Source organism: Equus asinus, chromosome 11 (assembly GCF_041296235.1).
Source record: "Equus asinus isolate D_3611 breed Donkey chromosome 11, EquAss-T2T_v2, whole genome shotgun sequence".
Classification (NCBI taxonomy): domain Eukaryota; kingdom Metazoa; phylum Chordata; class Mammalia; order Perissodactyla; family Equidae; genus Equus; species Equus asinus.
Window position 1 is genome coordinate 76,584,949 of NC_091800.1, and position 20,215 is coordinate 76,605,163.

Sequence of the window (20,215 nt, forward strand, 5' to 3'; positions counted from 1 at the left end):
GATTGGAATTTTGAATTTTAAGTTGATGGTTATTTTCTCTTAGAATCTTAAAATTATTATTTTACCATTTTCTGGCTTTCATTGATGCTGGTAATTATTTAAGTGTCAGCTTGATTATTCTATGTAGGTTATCCATCTTTTCTCCATGAATATTTTTAATTTATTTTCTTTTTCTTTGAGGTTCTTCCATTTCAGCATGAAATGTCTAAGTGTGGATTTCTCTTTACTTGTATTTTCCATGCTTCCTGGATCTGAAGTTTACCATCTTCTTACTGTAAAGCTCTCAGATATTATTTCTTTGAATAGTGCCTCTTTTCTAATTTGATTCCCATTCTTTCCTTGTGGAAAATTAACTTAATATCCATTGGAACATTTCTATTTTCCATGTAATTTTTAGCATTTCTTTCATAGTTCCATATCTTTCTCTCTCAGGACTGTATTCTGACGGCTTTTAGGACCTCTCTTGATCTACGTCCAATCCACTGAGTTTCAATTTTTCAAATATGACTTTCATTTCTAAGTATTCTTTTCATTATTTTTAAAACCTATTGGTTTATGTCTTAAATGTTGTAGACGTTTTCATCATTGCTTTCTTTAAAACATACTCAACATGCTCATTTTATATTCTGTGTCTGAGAACTCCAAAATCTGAAGTCTTCGTTGGTCTGATCCTGCCCTCTGTTGTGTGTGTCAGCTCCCTCTCATGATACCATGCAGTCCTGGGTATTTTGTAATCTTCACTCTGAGCCCCAGTTTCTTTCCACTTTATCTGTGGAAAATTCTTTGAAGCTCAGTTTGAGCTTTTTTTGGGTTTTTTCCCCAAAAGGCTTACCTTTACTTCTGAAAATGCCCTAGGATAATAACAATCTGAGACTATTATAAATTAAATAATTTCCTTGAGGATTTTTGGAATATACATATAACATGAATTTATACCTCAAAAGGATATGATGGGTGATTTGTGATTATGAATTTTCAGCAGAATTTTTTCCTTTTAATCAAGCACTAAGGTTTGAAAGAATCAAGTGTACATTTTATCTGCTTTCTTAGTGGCATAATTGCTCATTTTTTACCTTTAAATGAGGGTGTAGTCTTTATGGGATATCAATTTCATGCACGCAACTCCATCATCTTTTCCCCTATATTGTTTATATATGCAGTCACCATTTCCCCCTAGCTGGGAAACTTAGCCGTCCTTGACCCCTGTAACTTCTTCACTTTCTCACATCCAGTGATTTCCTGAACCTGATGTGGCTTGCATTTTAGTCCCTGGACATAGTGTTATATCTCAATTTAACAAATGCAAACAAATCCACAACACAGAGCAGATTTGCTTCTGGATGATCTGGTCCGATACATATTCTTCTTTTAAAAATCTGTATTATAACCAGCAGGTTCTCAATAATTATTTGGAAAAGAATAGATAAATGAATAGTGCAGTGAAATAAAAAGTTTTCAAAGTCTAAAACAGATCTCAGTGGCTTTTTGTGATGAAATATTGGATTGTATCCTCTGCCAGAGATGCGATATAAATAACTACTTACATGGTTCGTTGAAGGTATAAGTGTCCCATCCTTTATGAAACTGTTATTATTGTTATGGTACACTTGTCATTAGGATAAAAGTTATGTTGCAATCATGCAGCCATGATGCTATCAATTTATTCCCTGTCCTTCTTAGCTTTTGACATCTGAAACCATGAAACCAGCTAAGAATCTATTCCGGCACAAAACATATATTTTTCAAATGCATGTGCTTTTTCAAAAAATTTTTGCTTATAAGCAATATAAATTCTATTCAGAACAACTTTTGCATATCTCTAGAGTTAAATTGCAACCTAAAAAAAGAAATTCTTAAATATTAAAACAGAATTATGTGGCTGTTGCCATACAAGGAAGTAATAACTAAACTTCTCTTTTATGACCAAAGTCACTATAATATGCCTGTGTTTTAGGGTCAGATTCAGATACTCTGCAAAGTATTTTGTCTATATTAGTAGCAAATCTTTTTTCTTACCATTAAACCCTGGAGCCCACCACCCTCACTCCTCTCAAGGTGTTGTGTCTCTGTCTATACTCTTTGAATCCTAAGTTGTTATAAGAGCATCTTATCATCTTATCTCTAAGAACATGGGCTTCAGGATCACATTGCTTGGATCTACCACCCACTAGTTTTACCCAGTTATTATTCATCACCTGTAAAATGACACAATAAAAGAACTTGGCTCATGATGTAATTATAAATTTTAACTTGTGTTTGTACACATAAGGTTATGTATATGCTGTAGAAGGTTAGAAGTGTGCCTTGCACTGAAAGAAGTTCTCAATAAATGAGTTGTAGTAGTAATAGCAGGAGTGGCTCTAGCCTGCTTTCCATGGATTCTAACACAATTAGAGATTTAATATTTCAGGTCTAAATAACTCCACAAGCTACTAAATGTATGACTGTCCTCTGTATTCTTTTATTGTTCTCTAACATGCCTGCACACCACCTTAATATTGCTTGTGTAATATTTTCCTTTGCTGAACATCAATACTAACATCCTTTGTCCATCATCTCACCTTTATTAGTGCTTTACTGCTGTGGAATAAAAAACTATAAAATTTATGGCATAAAATGACACATCTTTAATATCTCACAATTTCAATGAGTCAGGGATCCAGACACATCTTAGTGGGTCCTCTGTGGTTTCCCACAGGATTGCAAACAAGGAATTGACCAGACCTGGGGTCTTATTTGAAAGCTTGCCTGGGGAAGTACCCTCTTCCCACTGTTTAGCAACACATGACATTTTCAGTCAGATGTGTCTTATAGTCCTCTCAAAACTGCATTCTCATTTCAACATTCCTTCTAGATGACATGTAAGGAAGCTGTTCTGCTCACTTGACATGGAAAGCTCCTTCCCACTTCCGGCCCATGCCTCTACTACTCCTCGAAGTCTGAGTCAAACTGCAGCCTTCCCCCAACCCTAGAAAGTCTTTTGTCTGTTCTCCTGACAACAGTGATTATTCCTTTTTCTCGCCTCTCATTTTACTTCTAGAATCACATGCTTTGCCAGTTAGATGTCCTCTGATTTGTTCATGTCGGTCATATAAATATACATATTAACCAAAAAATAAACAACTTGACTGTAAAAGCCACGTCTTATTGTTTCTCGTGCAACATCTAGCACAGACCTTGGAAATTTGGTGTGAATAATAATAATTATTATTAAATAATTGTTTAATTGAATGATTTCCAGCATGGAGATCTGGTAATTTGGTGTTAGAAAAGTAAAATTATGTTCTGGTAGACTCTTGGAAGACACTGATGGGGATTTTTCTTTTTTATTTCAAATTGTGGTTTCATCAATGCACATTTAGAACAAGTGCCATTTTTATTCTTTTTCTGGAAGAAATACTGTCAATTGTAAACAATCATTGAAAGTACAAATGCATGGCTTGAGTTTACAAACAACACTGAGCAAAAGTATTTCTTTCTAAAATTTTTTAAAGACAGGTTTATTTAGCTTTGGATATATGTTACAAAATGGTGTGGTGCAGTTTTAGCAAATTTATTTTGGTTTCTCAGTGACGATAATACATGTGGTCAGGAACGGGCAACAGAATCTCTAGTTCCTCTACCCTACCTGGCCACCACCATTTTAAAAACCTTAAAAAAATAATATGCATATATGTATGTATGTGTGTTACTGTATCAAAACACCTTTTAACAAACTGCATAGCTCATTTAAAGCTTTAGTTGAGAATCAGACATATGAAAGAGTTCTAATGCGGAACGTCCACTTAGAAAGAAGTCCTTACTGGGATTCCAGTGTTCTACGACAGAAATGCTGAAGCTCTTCTTCAGTGTAAACTCAGACACTTCACCTCTGTTCACTCATGTTTTTCCTCCAAGGATTTCCTGACTTTGCCTTTGGATCTTCATTTTTGTATGCTTCACTTGTTTCCTTTAGTCTCAGGTGAGGCAGGTGGACATCTATATACATAACCATATGGATGAAAAGGATAAACAAAATATTCCAACACATGTATAACTGTCAAGTCAACATAGAGAAAACAAACTGCAAGATCAGAACAGAAACCAGGACCCATTCAGGAGGATAATAGTTATAATCCCAGTACCAAAAGATTCTGGTAAGATAACCTTTGATTAAGCGGAGTTCTGGTCCAAAGGGATGGAAAGTTTCTTTTCCAGTGGGATCGCTGGAATCCTCTGAATCTATGTTTATGATTTCCATGCACCTCCCTGGCACTAGGTCTTCAATGGAAGAACTGTGTGTGCACCTGTCTGTCTTGAATGTATCAATAAATCTCCTCCAGTCTTCTTTGCTTGGTACAGATCCTTCTCCTCCACTCATGTAGCCATGCTTTATATAGGACTTAAATCTTCTCCCAAGGTATAAGGGTTCTGGAGGCCTGTAGTTTGCCAGAAGCCATCTCAGCTTCTCTAGTATGACCTGTAACCTCATCTGCTGTCATAACCAAACCGCCTCTTCTAGACAATGGTCATGAACGCACTGAGCAGCTTTCACAGTTTTCCAGGAGAGTTGGTCGCTGCCTTCTTCGGTGTTTAATCCCACAGAAGAGAAGTCTTTATTTCCTTCTGAATTCACAAATAATACTTGATCACAATGCTGGACTTGATCACAACCCTAAACCTAACCCTAACCCTACACATTTAGCTTTTCTCTTTAGAATTTAAGGCGACGTCATAACCCCGCAAAGAATTTTAACTTTCTGACAGAGTTTTTCAGCGATGTCTGTGTTCTCATCTTTACACTGGCTGGCATCTGCAGTGAAGAACACCTCTCCTTCTGGATGATTCTGTCCCTTATCATCTGAATGCCTAGACCGAAGCTCATTATGAAGAATATTAGGCTGCATGTCACCCTCCTTTCTCCACAAAACACTAAATAGCTGAGAAATAAGAAAACTTTGATGGCTGATGCATACAGGAAAGTTACAACACTCAGTCAAGCCTTAGAGGTCATTTCCAGAAGGTATTTCCTAAAATCTAAAAGGAAAGTCGACATACCATGAAAATACACCACATTTATCCTTTATTTCCTGTCTTCTATCTCCCGCCCTCCGCTTAAGAGTAATTCCAGTTGGAAAAGGACAACCCCGCTACCCCATCATTTTCAGAGAAGACCCTGAGCTCCAGAACCACCCTGCCTCGGCAGTTTGGGGCGGTCACTGTCGGTGGAAAGCAGGTGGAGGAGACAGACCCCTGCAGGAGGCCGGAGGCACTCAGCTGACCGGCTCTCCGGAAACTGACCGCGTCACAGCCCGGTTCGGCCCTCCGGGGGCGACACCATCCGCCCTTCGTCGCTCCTCAGGACAGCCACGAGGGTGGTTCCGGCCACCCCGTCACTCCTGGGTGGCAGCAGCCACTGTGGGTCCGCCTCCGCCGAGCGCCCAGCCTGCCGGCCTGCGTCTCCATCCAAAATACTCCCTCCCCGCCCCGCGCGCCCCCTCCGCAGGGTCCCCATCTCACGCGCTCCTGCCCGGCGCGGCCCGCCCCGCGGGCCCCCTCCCCGGGGTCCCCATCTAACGCACTCCTACCCGGCGCGCCTCGCCCCGCTGGCCCCCTCCCCAGCCTCTCCATCCAAAGTGCTCCCGCCCCGCGCGCTCCCGCTCCCAGCCTCCCCTCGCCTCTCGTACCTGCTCCCCAACCGTCCCCTCCCCGTGTGCACCCTCCCCGGGCGTCCCCTCCCCAGCGTCTCCGCCCTGCCCCCTCGCCTGGCGCCCTCTCGCTCTGGGCTCCCCGCCCCGCGGGCTCACGCCCACCCAGGAGCCGCCAGCCCGCATCTCTGCTGCCTTAAGTAGGGACTTGTTAATGGTGCAGTTTGAGATTGCTGCTGATTACGTGTTCTTTCGATATATGGGTGCATTTGAAACAGAAGATGAATAGCACATCTTTTTTTGCTCCCGTTTGAAACTGCTCTAAAGCTACAGTGAAGAGAGATTTTAAAAGAAATAAATCGAAATTATTAGGAAAAAACGGTAGAGGAGAAAAAAGCAACACCATTTTGGAAGATGTAAGACTAGTGAAAAGTTATTGACTTAACAGATCTGACAAATAAAAATGGCAAGTAATGGAATATATTGGAGTTTATGAGGAAGCCATTTGGTGTAAACCTAATTCGGCCTGACCTTGTCTTTCCAAAAGGGCCTGACCATTGCCATTGAGCATGCATTGTATATCTGCTTTAGAGATTCCCTATGGCAAGAACAAAGGCCCTTGATATAAAGGTGCAACTTCCCTCCCCCTCCCAAGGTTGGCATTTCCTTAAGGATTAAGCATCTTTCCTTAGGCTAGGAACTGATTGCTGCGTTCACCTGTGACCACCCAGCTCAAGACAATAGACTTGCCTCCTGCTACGCCCTCTGAGATAGCAGACCCACTACCTGCTGTGTCCATCAAGCGCTGTGCCATAGGGCAATCTTGTGACTATTGTGAGAGGGACATTTCAATCATATGTAAAGCATCCTCTTTGGGGGTATATAACCACTCTGTATACCTCACTTCTTTGGTGCCCTTTCTTCCTTCAGGAAGAAAGGCCCCGGGACATGGTCCTCGCATTTTAGCTCAGAATAAACTCTCCCAAATTTTCATTTATAGATTGGTTATGGATTATTTTCGTCGACAGATCCATGATGACAGAATTTTATAGAAGGGGGATAGGCACTTAAAGTCAAAGTGATCTAAAATGAACCATTTTCGACAGGCTTTCGAATTACAAGAATACTAACTGGTCGCGCTACGAGTAACATGGAGAATGATGATTGTGTAGCATGCGGTTGAAAGGGGAGGAATAAAACTAAAGTTGTGAAGGCAGCTGTTTGATGTCCTAAATCTCTTCTCCTACTGAACTCCCAGAGGCTTATCCCCAACACGGGATATCAGAGGAATTTTCTAGCAAGAAACTGATGGCTCCAAGAGAAGAATCATAAGAACCAACAGAGTTCCTTCTGCACCAAATGGCCCAGCTGAAGCACCACTTGGAGAAGATCATGGAGGGTATACACTTCGAACCTCGAACAGCTTTCTAGTTTGCCACCCTTCCTATGAGCAGAGAAGGGAGTCAACCAGAAGTCTCTCAAGCAAAAGGTTTGAGGTAGAAGGAGAAACAAACCAAAGGGGGAAAAAATAAATTGGAGGAAATAGGAACTCTCCAGAGAGAAGAAAACTTCAAAAATACTAAAGCACTACCATCTGTATCATTAGGGAGATAAGAAAATATATGGTAAGCATGAAATAAGAAAAATATGCTGGGGAAAAAAGAGCAATCCAAAAAGCATGCTTGTGCATGCGTGCGCACATGCACACGCACACACACACACACACAAACACACACAACAGATCTTTGGGAAATTAAAATCAAGAGAGCAGAAATAAAGCTCAGTAGAAGTTTTGGAAGATAAAGTTGAAAAAATTCTCCAGTATGTAGAGCAGAAAGACAAAGCTGGAAGATATGAGAAAAGATTAAAGTAAAAATCATTCCAGGAGATGCCCAGTTGAAGTACTAGGGATTCTATAAAGAGTAAGACAGAGAATATTAGAAGAGAGAGAGTATTATCAATTAGATAATTCAAGGAAACTTTCTAGAATGAAAGGACATGCATCCCGATTGAGAATGGCTCCCTGAGTGCCCTGCTTACTGACAGAAGAAGTGCCTCCTATTCTTGAGAACCATCAGCCAGTGCTCCCTGAGTGGGATGTGCGAGGAAGATGTGTTAGGAGATGAGTGCAGAGAGGAAGCAGTCAAATCTTTTAGGAATTCATAGGCAGCAGTGACGACGCTCGCTTTTACTAAAGTAAGATCTGAAACCATCGGAATGTTTTGAGTAGAGAAATGGCACGATCTGTCATTTTAACTCCATCAATCTGGTTGCTGTGTTGAGAATAGACAGAAGAGAAGGAAAGGCAGAGTAGGTCCATGAGTTTGTGGCAAACACAGTGTTATTGTCATACACTCTTTCTACCATTTTTAAAAAGAAAACTCTTTTTTGTAATACATTTAACATCAGTTCCCACATTTATCTGCAGTTCTTTGTGATAATATAGACAAGGGAGCAGAGGTGGTTTTTCTTTTGTTTTCTTTCCTCCCTCCCTCTCTCCTTCCTCCCTTCCTTCCTTCCTTCCTTCCTTTTTGCCTTCCTTCTTCTTTTCTTTCTTTTTTTTTTGAGGGGGGGATGGATGGTGTTAAACATGGTAAGCTTGAAACATTGTTTAGTCATCGGAGTAGAAATGTTGGCTGAGCAGTTGAATGTACCACACTGGGATTCAGAGGAATGATTCAGGCTGGAGATAGCAGTTTGAAGCCATATGATTAGGTAATTTCATGAGGGGTTTGACTGTGGCTAGAAGACAGCCCTGGGGCTTATCAGCATTTAGAGGTCAGAGGGATGAGGCAGGAACAATAAAGCCCATTGAAAAAAAAAAAAAAGGCTATTATACCAGGTGTTTCCTGGAATCCACATGGAGAAAATGTTGCAGGGTGAGATTACATGGAATGTTGATATGCACCTCGGATGGAGAATGGGAACTAGTCTTCTTGTTAGTGGCTTGTAAGCCTGGTGAGAATGAAATCATGACTGGGGAGGGATCAAGACAAAGTGTGAAGAGTTCATCTGAAGGGAGCAAATCTGTGCAGAGGGTGCTTTGTGGAGATTTGCCTTAATGGGGGGGCTGCGGAGGAGGAGGAGAAGAAGCAGAGAATGGCAGAGAAATCTGGGAACTGATGTTAAATGTATTAAGAATAAGATTTTTCCTTTTAAAAATAGTAGAAAGAGTATTTGGTAATAATAATGATCCAGTAGAAATGCAGGAAAGGGAGAAGTGCTGCAGCAAACACCTAGTGTGGGCCAGAGGGAGTGGATCCATTGGCAGGAGGAGAGGCAGGCATTAGCTAGGAGCACAGATGGCTCATCCGTCTTTACAGGAGGCAGGGCGGAGGCAGGGCGGATGTGGGGTAGATGTGTCATATCTGAGCGCTTGTGGAAGTTCTTTCTCCTAGTTATGTCAATTTTCTCAGGAAAATAGGAAGTAAAGTCAGACATGAGTGAGGATTGGGGAGAAGATGTTAAAAGTTTGAAGAGAGAGATTTGAAATGGTAGTCTTAGGGGTGTGGGAAAGTGAATGGACCAAGTAAATTCAATATGAACTCTGGGTAGGATACAGAGTAATATAAACAGCAACACTGAGTATTGCTCAGACCCAAAGTGGGATATGACCATATCAGGAGACAAGGTAGATGAGGATGGTGAAGTGTGTGGGAGGAGGCAGAGAGAAAAAAAAGAGTCACATAGAAAAGAGCCACTGCCGAAGGCTAATGGATACTTTCAGACACATAATTTGTATAAGAAGGTGAATTTTCAATGAATCAGATACAAGAGCTAAATGATTGCCTCTGAAAGGAACTGAATTTTGTTTATTTTTTTTTATGATATTAACTTTATTGTGGTGGTCTGGAATGAAACCTGCAATATCTCTGAGGTGTATACAAACAACACAAAATTTAAAATGGAAATAAAGAGGTTCCACTTGCAATAACTAATAATAACTAAAAACAATAAAGTGCCAAGGAACAACCCCAGCAAGAAATAGTCAAAACCTATTTGAGGAAAACTTCAAATCATTCTGAAAATATGAAAAACAAAAATTGAATGAATGGAAAGAGACACCATATCATTGGAAAGAAAAACTTGCCATCATAAAGATGTCCACTTTCCCTACATTAATTTAGAAGTTAAGAATGCGTTGAAGAAAAACACAATGAGGATTGTTTTTATCTATGAAACTATTTCTGAAGTTCATTTGTAAAGAAAGAAGAATGGAGCGCAGAGTCAGGGAGGCTGAGGTGGCTGGGATCTCAGCAGCAGCTAGCAGAGAGGATGGCATATCTTCCTGCTTTTCGCATGTCTAACAATTTCTTATTGGAAGCTAGACATTGAGAATTATGCATGGTTGGCTGCTGAATTTTGTTGTATTTTAAATATATATTTGGTCTTTGTTCTGGAACCCAGTTACATTGCTTGAAATTGGTTTGAGTCCATTGATAACTAAGTTTAGTTAAGGTGGGCCCAGAATACCGTAGTAGTAAGGGCTGATGTGGGCCCATTTTTCAGTTAATGTCTTTCTGAGAGCTGTGCTTCATGCCTGCATATGAGCAGTTCTTTCCACTCTGGCTCTGCAGATTGCTCCCCGACTCTTGTCCATTGGTGTTTCATAGCCTTGCTGGTTTTCTCACATTTGTGCAGCTCATTACCAAGGCAGACCTGAGGAGAATCTCTGCAGATCTCTGGAGTTTATTCTCTCTCTCTCTCTCCAGCTGCCTCTTTTCTGGCATTTGGCTTCACAAATTCCCATTGCCGAAAGTGGGAGAATAAATCCAGTCCCTGTTCTTCCATCATGGCTGAAAGCAGAACTCTGTATGTCATGATTTTACCGTATGGTGGAATACTATGCAGCTCCTGTTGCATGTCCCACTCTGCTAGAAGACCAGCCCCAAGACACTGTGGGCAGGGATGCCTGGGCCTACAGGGCTGCCTGGCACAGGATGGGGCTCAGTGAGTATTTGCTGCGCTGAGGCATAAACCCCACCGTCTCAGCATCTCTGGAGCCACATTTACCACACGCCTCCATGAATGCTGCAAAGACGCCTGGGCAGGCTTGATGTGGCCTTTTCCCTTCCGGTTTCCCACCAGCCACTTTCCCCGGAGGAGGAGTTTAATCAATGAGTCAGCGTAATCTAGAGCTTCTCTTTGAAGCTTTCTCCATGCATGCATACGTAAATCGTGTGGCTTAGCAACAGAAATGTATTGTCTCCCAGTTCTGGAGGCTGGAAGTATGAAATCAAAGTGCTGCTTCCTTCCCAGGGCTGTGAGGAAGGATCTGCTCCAGGCCTCTCTCCTTGGCTTGTAGTTGGTCATCTTCTCCCTGCGTCTCTTCACATGGTCTTCCCTCTACGGAATTTTATTTTTAATTCTGATATAACTAGTTGATTCTTTACATCCATGAATAGCCTTGATAAAAATGAATATTTGAAAATATTTAATATTTGAAATATTAAAAAATGAGTAGAGTAAGGGAGAAAAAAGTGTATGCCCATTGGTATATATACATATAGATAAGTAATATGTTTAGCTGTTTGAATAAGTAATATGTGTTCATTTGGTCACATGTTATGACCTTTTTAATGCCAAAAGGATCTGAGATATAAACAAGTTGCTGACTCTTTAATGAAGCATCCACACACTTAATAGTGTTTAGCTGTGCATTTCAGGGAACAGCAGTATCAGCGAGACTGACCCAACTAATTAGTAAAACATGGTAATAAAAATAACACTTTTTTTATTTGTAAAAGACATCTGGCGTTCCATGAATCAAATATTTAGAGCTAAAAAATAGCAGTGGCAATTGCAGAGAAAAATGTAGTTTTCTTAGCTATCACTGAGGGAAACCTGTATTTTGTCATCCAAATTCTCCTAATTAACACATCAAGATCATTGTTGCTATCATCATTTAACAAAAAGATTATACATGTGAGGTTCTATGGACTGCCCCCTCCCCCAGCCATCAGACCATTGTTAATTTTCAAGAAATTAAAGTTTAAAAATGAGTAAATTTGTTGGAAAACATTAATAGGAGGTATTATGTTCTTTGAGAGAACATAGATCTCCTGCACTTGTGAATTTAGCTTTGGCACTAACGTCAGTATCCTGGTCAGGTCCAGCCTTGGATAGCGGGCTCACTGGGTCATTGATCTTCTTACACATCCAGGTTCCTGGGGCCCTTACTTCACGCTCAGAAGTGGGGAGAATGTTCAGGAATTCTCCTCATGCCTCTCTCCTAGAGCATGAGGAGGAGTACATCACTAAACAGTGACATGGGCCACAATTGTTTTTGCTCTGCAAGCATTCTGAGAGCATGTAAAAAAAAAAGCTGATTTAATCTCCATAGCATTCACTGTGGTTTATAGTAAACCCAGAGTCTTCATTATAATTTCAAACCAAGAACAAGGTCCTCCTGCGTGTGACATCCAATGAGCCATGAAAGGAACTAAGTACATTCACTGCCCTGGAGAGATTCCAGCAGCTTCCCTGCATGAGATCAGTATATAACAGATGGGACCAGGGTGACTGATTTAATTAGAATATTTTAATAGCAGAATGGAGAACATTGTACAGCTCTATCAATTGGGAGGAAGGACATTAAATTCACCAAAGTAATTGTTTCATTGGGAGGATATGTCAAGTAAAATATATCTACATGCAATATATATATTTAATTTGAAGGGAATTGAAAATGATTATGAAAATGAAGTCATTATATAACATATGATGGTTATCTAAATCTTTATGAGAAATGAACCTTTAAAGCTTCTCAAATATTTATCTTATCTTATTAATTGAAGTATCCTGCTGCTTTAAGCTCCTTTTGACCTAGTCACTATTGTCCTCCAGACTGAAAGCTTGATACATTAGAAGAGGAAGTAGGTTTTTCAGTCTGTTCAGAAAATAGACATTTCTTCAGACATAAAAGACAGTTTATAAAATATACAGCATTTATCTAGAGTTAGTGAATTCTCTAAAGGGAATAGTAATACAAAAATGCAATTCTTAGAGGAAGATAGCATCCTGCTTTATGCTCTTGAATGAGTTTTACAGAAACAGAAAGCAAATTAATATCTTTGCATTATAATTAACCACAAAATATTTGGAAGTTTTTATTTAAAAATTTGCTATTATCCTGAAATTTATACTTAAGGCACTAAAGATTAGTATCTCCAAAAACATTTTATCTGCTAATCTTGGTGGATAATATATTACACATTATCTTCCAAATAATATTTATCATTCTATTTTGAACAAATCCTGTATCTCATATAATAGAGCCAGCCTTCGTATGATAATGAATGATTGGCATAACACAAGGCTTAGACCATGATACTTAGTGAAATTGAATTAATAAGATCATAGAATTTATGTCAATTAGCCTGAGTAGAATCTGTTGTTCAGTTTCTGCTCAAGGAGCAATAAGAGAAAAATGCCCCTTTTTACTGAAAAGGAGTCAGTCTTATTCATGTATACTTGATAGGATTTTTTTTATTTTGTTCACAAATCAAAATAATCAACTAGGTTTAAGGGGAAAATAAAATGAGATATCTGTACCTATTTACCTATCTATCTGTTTATCTATCTCTATATTTATATAGGTAAGAGCAGTTTTCTTTTGATAAAAAGAGAAATAGTATATATTTTTGCCTAGTAATAAGGTGTCATGCTTTATCTTCTTGAAATAACGTATTTAATTAATGAATTTATTTTTTAAATAACTGATGAGCACATTCATCATCATATCATTTAAGACATAACAGTACATTCTTAGTATTAAATATGAGAGAGGAGTGAGAATGAAGCAGTTAAAGAGAACACCCCCAGAATCTTTGACTTCACTAGCTGGCATCCAGAGGGCATCACAGAATCGAAGATGCTATGGAGGGCTTGATCAGGATGTACCAACCTGGCAACGGTTTCCTTCAGACCTGAAACTCAAGTGAACTATAAAATCTCTCTTACTGTCCCAGTACAAATCACATTTTAAATGAGGAGACAAAACTCAGGGTGCTATGATGATGGCACCCTTCTCAGTTGAAGAAACCAGCAATCATGCCGTGAATTCCACAGGAGGCCTACTGAAGGAGAATATATGCTCCTATGTTATTGTATTGTACAGATCAGTACGGTAGCTAGTAGTAACAGGCTTACCTAGCATTATAAAAATTACTGATAGATATGCTCATCTTTTTTGAACTTGGAACATTAGCAGAAGATATAAATCAAGAATCCTCTGCAGTTTGTTTTGATATCAATCTTTTCGAAGCTAAAAATTTGTCACGTGAAAATGTACATGCAAGAGAGTATCAGAAAATATACCAAAGCAGGTTCTGGTGAAGAGGATTGGATACCAGCTGGTCATGATACACGAAGAATTGCATCAATTTCACATGAGAAGGGATTAATTAGAATCACTTAATATGTTACTTGTCTTTTGATGTATGAATATTTCTGATTCAGTTAATCATTTAATAAACTGCATGTGATTCTAATATTATGTTTTAGTCATTCTCAAGGAAACATTTTGTTATTTATTTGAAAAATAGTCATAGTTGGAAGAAGCTTTTCCAATGTTACTAAAGTGAACAATGGATAGTTGCAGTCCAACTCCTTGGTGCCAAGAATGATCAGAAAAGACAGGTGGCACCTATACAGCATGCAACTTTATTCACACCCATTCCAGTGTGCGTCTGCTCTGCCTCACACCCACATGATGCCAAGGAGTGGCTCTTCGCTTTTCATTTCTTCCCAGTCATCAGTGCTTTCCCTGCCTCTGAAAGTCCCCAAATGTACATGTAGCAGCCCAGAGTCTGAATAGTATATTATAAAAAGTCCTGTCTTTATTTTTTCCTCTCATTACAAATGCAGAGATTTAGAGTAAAAACTTTACAAGGCATGTCAAAGCTAAGAAAACGATTGGATCATTTCTTAATGCCCTTCTTAGGACTGATTCTGTGCTAATGCAATAATAAGCCACTAAAAAGAAGTGTGTCCATGCTAAAATCACTTTTCCATTTTTCCCTCTATAAAATATGACAAATATAGAATAGTTATTTATGTTGCCAATAACTGAAATAGTGATAGACTTTTGAGATCTTCTGTAAATATTTATTGAATTAGTAAAGGAATTAAGCCAACCAAATATTCTGTACCTATGTGAAAATGATGCTATATCTGGCTGACAATAAAACCAAAGCTTCAGGCTATAATTATTGAGGAACAGATATGAGTTTCATCATGATATATCTTGTCTTTCCTTCTGCCTCTGATGGAATGAATGAGTTGTATTCTGACCTGTACCGTGTAGGAAATTAACATATTAAAATTAAGCCTGTTGACATAGACTCAATAACACATTAAAGCAATCTGATGAAAACAAATGTCTATGGAGCTAATACCTAATATGTGCAGAGTGTTTTTAAAAATGAATGAGACCTTTTAACTTTATACTCTAGTTGGGAGGCAAGATATAAACATTTGAAAAAGAGATGTAAAATAAAACTGTCATTAGATGGAAAAATAATATTCAAATAAGGGGATATATTTAATTAATGCTATGAATCTGGGAAAGTAAGATGTTATAGTGATCTGCAGTGTGCTCAAAGCCTTCAAAGCAAGTTCTTGAGTGGATTACCTTTGGCTACTAAATGATTTAGCTAATTATATATTTGCAGGATACATTGTAATTATCAGGTGATATCATATTGGTTCTATGTCAACACTGAAGAAATTTAGAATGACAGTTCAAGAAGCTGTCAATTGCCATTTCTGACAGAAATTGGAGAAAGCTTCTTAATGAGCACTCATATTGTTATTATAGCAATTGGTATCTAGTACCCTGGTTACTGGATATTTACCAATGCAATTCAGAAATCACAGTTAGCATGATATTGAGATTTTTGTTTCTAAGGAGGAAAATATCCATTCAACACAGTTATGACACGATTAATGCTTGGTTCAGAAAAGTGAATTTCCTTTTAGATCGAATATATAGGTCAACGTATACAACCAGATTTAAAGGATCTCATCCATTTGTTGGTTTAAGATTCTGACTATGCAACTGAGAAGCCCAAATGTGACCCTAATTTAACCATGGGAATGTAAATATCAAAAGCATGCAAACAACTCACTTTTCTGGAGAAATATTTCTAATGATCCTATGTTACTGAAGCCAAACCATTGAAACAGAAGAACAATTTGCTATAGTGGGCAGTGTGTGGCAATAACGTAATCAACAGGGATGTAAGTGGCCAGTTAGGGAAGGCATGCAGGCCGTTGGTGAGATACAGCAGGGTTGGTGGGCACTAATGGCCACTGCAGTGTTTCAACAATCATTGTGGTAATGGAAGAGCTTTTAGGTTTCTTAGTCATTTATTTAGTTTAGTGGGAATAATAGTGATGATGACAATAAAAATATTAATAACTAATGGTTTCAGAGTGATTACTATGTGCCAAGTATGGTTCTTAACATTTTACATACATTTTCTTTATTGGTTATTTCCACTAATCTTATGAGGTAGTATTAGTATCTCTAACTTCAAGAAAACTAAGGTACAGAGGAGGTAGTTAGTTTTCAAGTTCCCAGAATTAGAAACTGATAAAACCAAGGGCCTTGATGTAGACTGTGTGATGTCTTTTACACACACACACACACACACATGTGCATTGCCAAACTCTCTCTCTTTAAATGTCTATTCTCCTTTTAAAAATCTAGGTGTAACGTTAACCAGAAAAGAGCTAACCAGAAAAGTATTAAGAAATCATTGATATTCCAATGCAAATGTGATGAATGGTGCATTTTATTAAAGCAAAGTATCACAATTGTGTGGGAAGAGTTTTAAACATGAGCTATTTAATGATTTTTAATATACTCCTGATATTTCATAACACTTTAATGTAAATGATTAATAAAGTACTGGAAAGAATACAAGTCCTGAGCTATCTTCCTATGACTCTTGAAGGTGAGGGGTTGGAATGCTCTGTTGGAACTGTATTTCCACACATGGTAATTCAATACTGCGTTTCATATGTTAAGCAGAGGGGGAAAAAGTGTGAAAAACTGTGGTTGTACGTAGACACATGGTATATTAGTTTCTTACGGCTACTGTAAAAATTATGACAAATTTAGTGGATTAAATCAACACATATTTATTCTCTTATAGTCTGTACATAGAAATCCTAAAGTCAAGGTGTCAGTAGAGTTGTGATCCTTCTGGAGATTCTGGGCAGGGATTTGTTTCCTTGGCTTTTCCAGCTTCTGTAGGCCATCTGCGCTCCTTTTCTCCTGGCCCCTTCTCCATCTTCAAAGGCAGCAGTATCAGCATCTTCAAATCCCTCCCTTTCTGTCATCTCTGCTTCTTCTATGACTCTTACCTTTTGCCTTCCCTCTTAGAAATACTCTTATGATTACACTGGCCTCTCATGGATAACCCAGGGTCATCTCCCCATCTCAGGATCTACCTCTCTTTTAATGACATCCGCAAAGTATCTTTTGCCATGTAAGGTAACGTATTCACAGGTTGCAGGAATTGGTACTTGGATGTCTTGGAGGCCATTATTCTGTCTGCCACATGTAGACAGAAAGATAATAGCAAGTGTAAATTAGCCTAGACCTTAAATTCCTGAAAATACACCCTTTCATCTCGAAATGCACTAAATTTTAGCAGTTAGTCTAGAATGTATTTTTTATGTGTCACTGCTCTTTATCCCTATTGCCTTAGCAAGGAAGTGAGTTGGAATTTGGAGGAATTCTCTTATTTAGGATCCCATTGTGAATGTTTTCAAGTAATAGCTTTAACTGATGAGAACCTGTTTGGAAGAGCTGAATATGACATGCTCTCTCCTATTGGTTTAAGAAGTCACCATTATCAAATTATTTTATATGTATAAGACAAGAGGCCCAACTGCTGTGCTCTGGAAGGGGCCACAGACAACTTACAGGTGTGCTGAGGCGAGGGGGTCACTGGACAACGTTGGGGGCAGAGATGTGGGATGCAGGGCCATGGGAGTAGCCTGCCCTCCCTGTGAGCTGGCACCCACCTCAAGGAGCCTGGTCTCTGCACCAGCACCCTGAACACACCTTATCATTTTCTGTGTGTTCCTGGCCTACAAAAATATGGGAAACCACTCCCTCAAACTAAGAATCTAACCATGTTATCACAGTGGTGCTGTTTCACATTCTTAGTTCTCTGCCTCACATTTTAAAGTATTTATCATTCATGTGTCTTAACATGTCATAAAAAGTCTTTCATGTTCTGCTTCCTTCCTGAATCTTCTGCTCCCCTCTCTTCTACAACCTTTATATTCTACACTCCAGTTTTTCTAATATAAGCAATTTAGAGAAATATTAGCTTTACTTCTCTAAAACATGCGAAGATTTTGTAGTGCAATGTTCACAGTACTTTCAATAATGAGCATTTATTTGAAAATAACAATTGGGATTTTACTCACATGGAGCAGGCATTTCTAGTTCAAGCACATGAGAGTATGAGTATGAAGTTACATTATTTAGTGCTTACTGTGTCCCTTACAGAAATATTATGTTATCTTATTTGATCCTCATAACAACTTTATAATGAACTAGGTCTCAACTTTCTTAAATCATATTTTATTTAATAGCATTGCAGTGAGCATTTTAACTAGTTTAACTTCAAAACTAATTCTCTTTCCACTACAGTTCACCTAAAGGATCATTTAGCTTAACCCACTTATTTTACCCAAGAGAAAACCAAGGAGCTCAGTGTTTAAGCGACTTGCCCTTTCCTATGTAATTGGCATAGTTAACTCACACAGAAAATTAACCAAGGAAGAAATTTCACTTGAAAGACCAGTGGAAAAAGAACATTTGACTAAGTCCAGATGGTACCTGGCTCACCTGATACATCTACAAATTGTCTACAGTTAAAAACAACTGTACCCTAAGCTTGAGTACCCTAAGCTTAAAATGACAAATTTTCCAAAGTCCTTTCTGAAGGCTAATGCATATGGCCTTTCATCTCTTGAGACTAGGTCAGGCTCTGTTTGCTGGCATACTGCTGATGACTAAAGATAGGATGTTTTTGCTTGTTCTGTTGTTTTGTTCTGCTTTTGGACTTCAGCTGGAATTTTATGATAAATGACTCATTGACATTAGTAAGAAGCATGGAGAAATTCATTCCATGTTAGAGGAAAGCTGTAGCCTCATCTTAACTCAAGGGTTCTTAAACTGGGCTCTCATGAACCCTAAGGGATTTATGGATAGACTTTTGGGAGTTCGAGAAGTTGGATAAAAAAAAAAATGCATCTTTATTTTTACTGTCCTTTAATTGAAATTTAGCATTTTCCTTGTTGTTAATTGTAGGCAACAAACCATAGTAGTACAATCAATTCTAGGTGACTTTGTCACAAAGAGAAATCAGAAACTTCATATTACATAAAAGTTATTGAAGATATCAAAAAACACTGTGAATACTCACCACTACTTTCAAATTACAGAGGTTATTAGTTAATATGCTAACTACATTTCAATAAGTTGTTTTTCTTCGTAATCCTACGTATATTGTTGTATATGTTTAAAAATGTTAGAGAGCCCATTAGCTTCACCAGATTGCCAAAGGGATCCATGGCTCCAAAAATTGTTGGAAAGAGATATTAAGGATGCTCACACATGTTTCTGTCTCTTTGAACTTAATAGGAATGAACCTGAAGTGTGATCTGTGTCTTAGCTTGTCCAAATTCTCCTTTCAAAGTTGGATAGGAAACTGAAATATGAATTGCTGTCTTTCCCTCTTTCTTTCCTCTCTGAGAACTGAACCCAGGCAACCATTAATAATTCATTCATCACAAAATACAGAAGATATGTACTAACAACTGATATTGAGCCTTTACTTTTATTTTTAGGAGAGGCCACTGAACTCAACTTCCATACTATTGTCTTGGTTGTTACTGCTGTCAAGTTGATCCTGACTCCTAGCAACCTTGTGCACAGCAGAGCAGAACCCTGCCTGGCCTTCCTGCACCATCCTCCCACCTTCTGGCCTCATATGAGACAGTGCTCTGCTGCTACTCAGAGGGTTTCATGCACAGTTGTTTTGGAAATAGGAGGTCAGGTCCTTCTTCCTAGTCTGTAAGCCCTGCTGAAACCTGTCCATCATGAATGTCTATGCTGGTATTTGAAATACTGATGGCATAGCTTTCAGCATCACAACAGCACACAGCCACCACAGTATGACAACCGACACATGGGTGGTGTGGTTCCCTGAAATGAACCCAAGCCACAGAGGTGAGAGTGCCAAATCTTAATCACTAGACCACCAGGGCTGGCTATAGTATTGGCCAAAAGGTAATAAATACTACACTACATTTGCTGAGAATGTATATACTTTCTTCCAAGGTCTAAGTTCTTTAGAGTTCCACATAGCTAATGATTTTGTGCACTAGAATGTCTTAAATCTCTCACTCAGCTTTCTTTCATTGGTGGCACTACTCCAGCTTGAGAAACACTGGTGCCATAGAACTGAAGCCCAAAATCCCAGAAGGGGAATGTAGATGAGGCTTTGGTGGTGGAAAGAATTAAAGCCAAGGAGCTAACAGTTAGTGAGAGGAACAAA

The 20,215-nt window shown here is 38.8% G+C and overlaps 1 pseudogene; it reads right to left on the minus strand.

The window, feature by feature from the left end:
- Window positions 1-3,755: 3,755 nt before the first annotated feature.
- LOC106829154 (glycoprotein-N-acetylgalactosamine 3-beta-galactosyltransferase 1-like) lies at window positions 3,756-4,993 on the minus strand (annotated as a pseudogene).
- Between the last annotated feature and the right edge of the window lie 15,222 nt (window positions 4,994-20,215).